The following is a 7,694-nucleotide window of genomic DNA, read 5'->3' as shown; positions in this document are numbered from 1 at the left end:
TAGTGGGAACGTAAAATAGTCCAGGCACTCTGGCAAATAGTTTGGCACTTACTTAAAAAATAAAAACCCTGAAAATGAAACATACTTCCCATAAAACCCATTAGTTGCACTCATGGGCACTTATCCCAGAGATACAAAAATTTATGCCAACTCAAAAACCTGTACATTATTGTTCACAGTAGCTGTATATGTAATAGTTAAAAACTGAAAATAACCAAAATATCCTTAATAGATAATAAATAAACTGTGATACATCCATACCATGAAATGCAATTTATCAATAAAAAGGAATTAATGGTACATGAAACATCTTGGCTCAATATCCAGAAATTATAATGAATAACAAAAGTGAATATGAAAAGTTCGCATGTTGTTTGATTCCACTGATATAATTCTCAAAATGACAAAAGTTTAGTGACGGAAAATAAATTAGTGGTTGCCAGGGGTTAGGGGTGGTGGGGGAGGAGTAGGCATGATTATAAAGGAGAACTTTATGATAATGGAATGGTTTTGTATATTTTTAAAAATCTTCATCTGAGGATATATTCATTGATTCCGGAGAGAGAGGAAGAGGGAGGGAGAGAGAGAGAGAGAGAGAAAGAGAGAGAGAGAGAAACATTGAAACATGTTGCACTGGGGGCACATGCCAGACTGAGATCAACCTGCAACCTAGGCATGTGCTCTGACTGGGAATCAAACTCATGACCCTTAGGTGTGTAAGACATTGCCCTAACCAACTGAGCCACACTGGCCAAGGCGGTATTTATATATACATTTTAATTTTCAAGGGAGCCCTGGCCAGTGTGGCTCAGTTGGTTGGAGCTTCATCATGTACATCAAAAAGCTGGAGGTTGGGGATTGGATTCCTGGTCAGGGCACATACCTAAGTTGTGGGTTTGATTACTGGTCAGGCATGTATACAAGGCAACCAATCAATCTTTCTTTCTCCCTCTCTCTCTTCCTTCTTCTCTCCTTAAAATCAACAAATGTATTTAAAAATTTTAATTTTTAAGGGAATGCTTTAATAAATGACCACAATGCTAGAAAATGTATACATGCCAGAAATGTTTTTATAAAAAATTAACTATACCTTTTGTTTCTTTTTGGGAGAAGTACATTCACAGCCTTTAGCTCTTTTAATTTTTATTCTGTCTTTTGTTCTCTTTGGAACATTTACAAAGAAGGTATTAATTAAAAATTTTTTAAATTAAATTTATCAGGGTGACATTGGTTAATAAAATGAAATAAGTTTCAGGTGTATAGTTCTATACTACAAATTGTATTGTGTGTTCACCACTCCAAGTCAAGTCTCCTTCCATCATCATTTTTCTCCCCTATACCCTCCTCTACCTGCTCTCACCCGCTTTCCCCTCTGGTAATTACCATACTGTTGTCTGTGTCTATGACATTATTATTATTATTATTATTTTGCTTAAATTAATTCTGTCACCTTTTTCACCCAGGCCCACAACACCCACTCCCCTCTGACCTCACACAGAAAGCCTATAAAGCATCTTGACATGTGATTCTAACAATGCTAGCTGTTATGAAATGACTTTATCACACTATAAATTTATATAAGCACAGTTTGTCTTGTAATTTTTGGTTAATTTTATTAAGGAACATCAAATCTGCAGCAAGATCTAATTCCCAAAGTCATTTCGTGGATGATAATAGTGAATGACAGTCATTTTCCCAACCATTTAAAAACATAAAAAAGACTCTTAAGCCATATAAAAATAGGCAGATAGCCTTATTTCTGCTGTACAAGTTTTTTTTCTGTGGTATGCTGGTAAAATTTAAAAATTACATCTCTGGAGACCAGAGCCGTTTTGTAGAGTTTGTTAGTTTTTGTGGTTCAAGCTACCCATGTGATGTCACTCAATGAGGTGCTATGAAAAAGTGTGATATATAATAGAGTCTCTTGAACTGTTGTGAGCAGACTTCAGCAAACCATTGATTGAAGAGACCTTAAGAGACCCTCTAAAGAAATTTTAGCTGTTATGCCACACATATTAAATAGTTGCAGTAGGCATCATATTTTGATAATTGTTTGTTTACAGTCTCCTTCACCTTTATAAAACATGCATATATATGGGAGGATTGCTTTCTGCACAATTTCATTTTAATAGAACAGAACAGGGAAAGAATAAAGCAGATTTTTACTTCTCTGTGCTGGGCCTAAAAAATTGGTTTAACCAATCCCACTATTTTCTTTAAAAGCAAATATTTACTTCTAGAATGACAAACCCTGCATCCCATATAGTAGTTAATACTACATGTTAAATGATGGTTCTTTATATTATTTACAGAGACATTAGCCTTGTTTGGGTTTTTGAGAAAAACAAAAGGCAAGTAAAGTTTTAAATGTCTTTTGTGATAGTATTTGTTAATATATCAAAGTAATAAAAAAATCTGCTTCTTTGAATGAAAGTTAAAGTTACTAAGTCAGTTATTTGCTTCCTAACCCATGAATAGAAGCTCTGCAACTACATTGGCAGCAGGGCAATGTCTCATGGAACATGTTTGCTGTAACTAGCTTTCTTAAACATTTCCCACTTGCTGGCCTGCCCTGACCTCTGCTCTATATGCTCCTGTAGCCTTTTTTCCACACCCTCTGTGTTTTATGAGCAATGCTATGTCCCTCTGTCTGGGCCTGACCTCTGGTGTTTTGAACACTACAAGATCTATTTCTCCCTGCCTAAATTAAGATATCTGGCATTTCTTATCATTGTCGCAACCATGGCAGAGAAATGAATTCAGGTTAAGGCGTCTCTTTTATTTCTGAGTCCAATTCCAATGTGGGGAGGGGGGCTTTTCCACACCAATAAGCAATTTTTGAACACTAGCAGGTATCCTTTAATTCAACTCAGTTGTACACTACGGAGCCAGAGATAGCATCAGATCCCACATTTTAAGGGTTCAGTTCTACAAGACTTCCCACCCAGCCTCTTCAGATGCTAGATACATGTCCAGGTTGTTATCTGTGCTCTGGCTAACTGGCTGAAGATTGGAGGTCCCAATGATCCCCTCCAATTCATAATGTCAATCACAAGATCAGGTTGTTACCTGTACTTCTGTCCAGCTGGCTACAAATCAGAGGTCTCCACAAATTCATCTTGGAATCAAATGATTAGCCAGAGCAATTCACAAAACTCATTACTTACTAGATCATTGGTTTACTATAAATGGATATAGCTCAGGAAGAGATGCTAGCCATAGGGAAGAGATGCATAGGGCAAGTTATGGGTAAAAGACACAAAGCTTCCATGCCTTCTAGGTAGTCACTTTCCCAGTACCTTTATGTGCTCACCTTCAGAAGCTCTCTGAACTCAGGCATGATTGATTAAATTGTTGGGCATTGGCAGTTGATTCAACCTCCAGCTCATCCCTCTTCTCCTGAGGTCAGGGGGATATACTGAAAGTTCCAATCCTTTTATAACATGGATGGCTCCACTGGCAACCAGCCCTCCTCAGTAGGTGCTTTCCAAATGCCATCTCAATAACATAACAAAAGACACCTTTATCACTCTCAACACTTAGGAAATTCCAAGAATTTGGGGAGGTGTGGGTCAGAAACTGTGGATGAAGATCAAATATATGCATATATTTCTTATAAATCACAATATTGTAGTGTCAAAGACCTGACAGTTATTCTGCCTCAAGTCGTCGGCAGCCATCCATCTCAAGAGACGATGGTGTAGCTTCTTAAGAGTCTATCTGCACCGCCGAGAATGGCTGTGCAGTCCGACTCGGGAGTGACACGGTATCTGTCTCCTCCCATGTTGAATCGACATCTTGCAATGACGCTGGAGTGTCCTCTCCAGTGAAGCTGAAGCTACAGAGCCTGGGCAGGGTGATATGGAGGGTCTGCTGTTGCCCATGCAGCAGACCCCCCCTCTCTTCGCAGCTGAAGGGTCCAAGGGAAAGACGGAGTCAATACAGCTTGGCTTCAGGTGCGCCGCAGGAGTTGCCGGTGTTGACTACAACGTCAAACCGCCTTAGGGACTCCGGCTCCGGATTTCCTGTCAGGGTTTACTCCCTTAGCCTTTCCCCTGAAGAGGTATGCCGCAAGGCAGCGGAGGTTTTTTGGAGTCAGAGTTTTCCTTCTCTGATGTGCCCTGACTGGAAGATCGAACCAGCGACACTTAGCTCGCAGGCCGACGCTCAATCCACTGAGCCAAACCAGCCAGGGGCTCTGCCTCAAGTATAACTTGTATTATTATGAGACCTCTTGTCTCATTGGTTAATCTTGAAAAGGTAGAATTTCTGAGAATGAGCAGGAAAGTGAGACAGGGCCCATAGTCAGGGTCCTCAGAGCAACTGCTAACTTCCATTGCCTCTAAGGCTGACCAGAAACTTGGCATAAAAAATTCAGTAACATTGTCTCATTTGCCTCATTCACCACTGTCTGCCACCTGGGGCTTAGTCCTAAAAACAAGGGAATTTCATGTCTTTCCTGGGTCTGCCCTTGACTTAGGAGTCTTTCAGCTCTTCTGTGCCATTCTTTTATTTTGGGAAGTGGGACAGAACCTTATGTGTGAGAGAGGGGATTAAAAACATTCTACAATACTAGGCTCCAGTCAAGATGGCTCCTACAACCACACCAAAATTATAACTAAATTATGGAACAAGCACCTTGGAGAAAAATCTGAAGACTAGTTGCACAGATTCCTATAACTAAGGATATAAAAAGGAAGCCACATTAAGATGAGTAAGAGGGGTGAAGATGCAAAATTCTGATTAGACACCCACATGTGACATTTGAGAATTAGGAGGGACATCTTGGCAGTGGAAGTACCCCCTGAGGAGTGAGGGATCCAAGCTCCACACCAGAAGCACAAAACTGGGAAGAGGATTCCCCACAACATCTGACCAGTTAGGTGGGAAGGCTGCTGAAAAGCCAGATATCCTCTTAAAGGGCTCATGAAGAGACTTGCTTGCTTCCAAATATTTATCCTAAGCTCTACCAAAAAGACAGCAGCATGAAAAACCCAGAGACATATGGGGAGACTGAATTGTGTGGCTTCAGGGCAAGGACTGGAGGGATAGTCACCATTATTCCTGTGTGAGCCTTCCTCCTGCACAGCCTGCAGGCACAGACAGGTGCTAGTATTTCTGTGCTGAGCCCTGCCTCACAGCTTACAGGCACAGGCAAGTGCCCAATATGAATCTGCTTTACCTGGCAAATATCACTGGCCCACCTGGTGGCTCATTGAGATCCTGTCCTGCCCAACTTTTGCAGATCCCAAGCCTTCTTCAGCAGCTGTGTCTCACCAGCAACAGCCTCCACCCACAATGTAGACTCCTAAAAACTCTCAAAGGTCTGTAGCCTCCAGGCACAGACCAAGACATATCATAATTAAAATGCCAAAGTTTAAAGACAAAAAGAGAATTTTAAAAGCAGTAAGGGAAAAAGCAGATAGTTATCTAGTAGGGAGTTCCCAAAGATTCTCAATAGAAACATTGTAGGCAAGAAGGACTGACACAAGATATACAAAGTCATGAAAGCAATGACCTACTGCCAGGATTACTCTATCCAGCAAGGCTATCATTTAAAATTAAGGAAAAAAACACTGCTGTCATGGCCAGTCAGTCGCAGGGCATCCAGCAGCTGCTCCAGGCTGAGAAGCGGGCCACAGAGAAGGTGTCAGAGGCCCAAAAGTGAAAAATAAAAAATAAAAAAAAGAGGCTGAAGCAGGCCAAAGAAGAGGCACAAGCTGAAACTGAGCAGTACCGCCTGCAGAGGGAGAAGGAATTAAAAGCCAAGGAAGCTGCAGCTCTGGGATCCCATGGCAGTTGCAGCACTGAAGTGGAGAAGGACACCCAGGAGAAGATGACCATCCTCTAGAACTGCTTCCTGCAGAACAGGGATGAAGTCCTGGGCAAGTTCTTGACCCTTGTCTGTAACATCTGGCCAGAAATTCATGAAAACTACCACATAAATGTATAGGAGAAGAAAGAACACCTGTTCTGTGGATTGGCATTTTAGATGCCTTCATGGAACATGAAGCTTTTGCCAACTTGAGTTATATTCTTATGGAAAGGCATTAAGTTATTTCTGTGTATTACATAGTAGATCCTTTTACTTTTTTTTTTAAAGTATATTTTATTGATTATGTTGTTACAGTAGTTCCAATTTTTTCCCCTTTACTCCCCTTCACCCAGTATCTCCCTCCCCTAGCATCCCCACCCCAAAGTCCATACCCATGGTTCGTAAAAAATAACTATCCCTCCCTCTCAGATATTAAGACCCTTTGTAATCTTGTAAAGGACAATGGGCGAAGGTCTCAAGCTCCTCTAGCTGCTTCAAGCTGGACATGGTCGTCGTCCTACCTACCCTTGGGTCCAGAAATCCCTAATAATAATGGGGGTGAGGAGGGGAGGGTGGCATTCCCACATGGGGAAGGATTGTGCAGATTCCAGGTCAGTTGGCTGTCTCCGGACAACGGCGTGCTTGGTTTAGCAGGCTGGCATCCTTGTTGTGTTCTGGGGGCAACAGATTTGGCAAAAAGGGTTAAAAAGCATCATTCAATCCATAACTACTAGGTGGCAAAAGGCAGGGATTAATTTTTCAATGTTCCACATTAGGAGAAAAAAAAAAGAAAAAAAAAAAAAAAAAAGGGCTTCTTTGGAGGAAGGTGTGCTAGGCACATCTCTCCTGTCCAAAACCCTTTTGCCCATTTTATTTAGTTTGGGCTGAGGGAAATAGTTTATGTTTCCCCCCTCTCAGACCTCTGGGCCCTTTCTGTCCAAGTCATTAGGATAGAAAAGAGAATTCAGTTTTAAAGTGAAGCCCACAGACCACCCCATTCTTCACCAACCCAGCCATTTAGTTCAGCCAAACTGTTGAGTCTCAGGAGGCAGCGCTGCAGAGAGGATTAAGTGAGGCTTATGCGTACAGACAATCACTCAGGTAATGCGGTCATAGGCTTATGCCCTTTAAAAACAGAAAACACATGTTAATTTATGTAACATAACCAACAAACAAGTCTCTAAATCTGTAAGACTGTCTTATTGGGAAGACATCCAGTTGCAAGGCACTTGACATTCTACTTGCCTGCAACTTGAATCTCTTTGGTGATATCACAGATATGGTTTAATTTTCAAGTGAAACCATTTTTTAAGTGAGAAGAAACTTTTAAGACGGTTAGCTGCCCTACTTTACAGTCTGCCACTGATCATTGTGATTTTCCTTGAATAATGATTTTTCTCCCTAAGATTACTCTCCTTGTCTTTAAAGGGACTACATTAAGTCCATTTTTAATTTATCCTGTTCGTTTGCATAAACATAACAAGAGCAGAAAATGATCACTTATGATCTTTAGTTCTGTTTTGCTGGAACTTACCCAAGGAACATTTAGGGTGGCCCTCAGTCTGCTCTTCAGGGCACAGAAGCTGGGCCACATACCTGGCATTCATCCTTGCCTGTACACACCTGTCCTTTCCAAGTCTTTCTGGTTTTCCATTGTGCCATAAGGTCCCTTCTAGCCATCTTTCAGGAAAACAACCTTCGTTCCTTCCCTGGAGAGATTGCTGTGGACCGCACAACCAACCATGGTACCAAGCCTTTTATCTCGCGGGCTTTTATTACCTTTGAAAGTCATTCCCAGTTCCTTAGGGGTTTTTGGTAACAACCTGAGCCCAAGCATGTTTCCTTTAGGCTTGACATTCCAGTCAAAGGCTTGGTCAGA

General features: G+C 41.4%; 1 pseudogene; it reads left to right on the top strand.

The window, feature by feature from the left end:
* Nucleotides 1-5,584: 5,584 nt before the first annotated feature.
* LOC150004478 (V-type proton ATPase subunit G 1 pseudogene) lies at nucleotides 5,585-5,953 on the top strand (annotated as a pseudogene).
* The last annotated feature ends 1,741 nt before the right edge of the window (nucleotides 5,954-7,694 follow it).

Source organism: Furipterus horrens, unplaced genomic scaffold (genome assembly GCF_987537825.1).
Source record: "Furipterus horrens unplaced genomic scaffold, mFurHor1.1.pri manual_scaffold_7, whole genome shotgun sequence".
Classification (NCBI taxonomy): domain Eukaryota; kingdom Metazoa; phylum Chordata; class Mammalia; order Chiroptera; family Furipteridae; genus Furipterus; species Furipterus horrens.
This window is presented reverse-complemented; position numbering and strand designations above follow the sequence as displayed.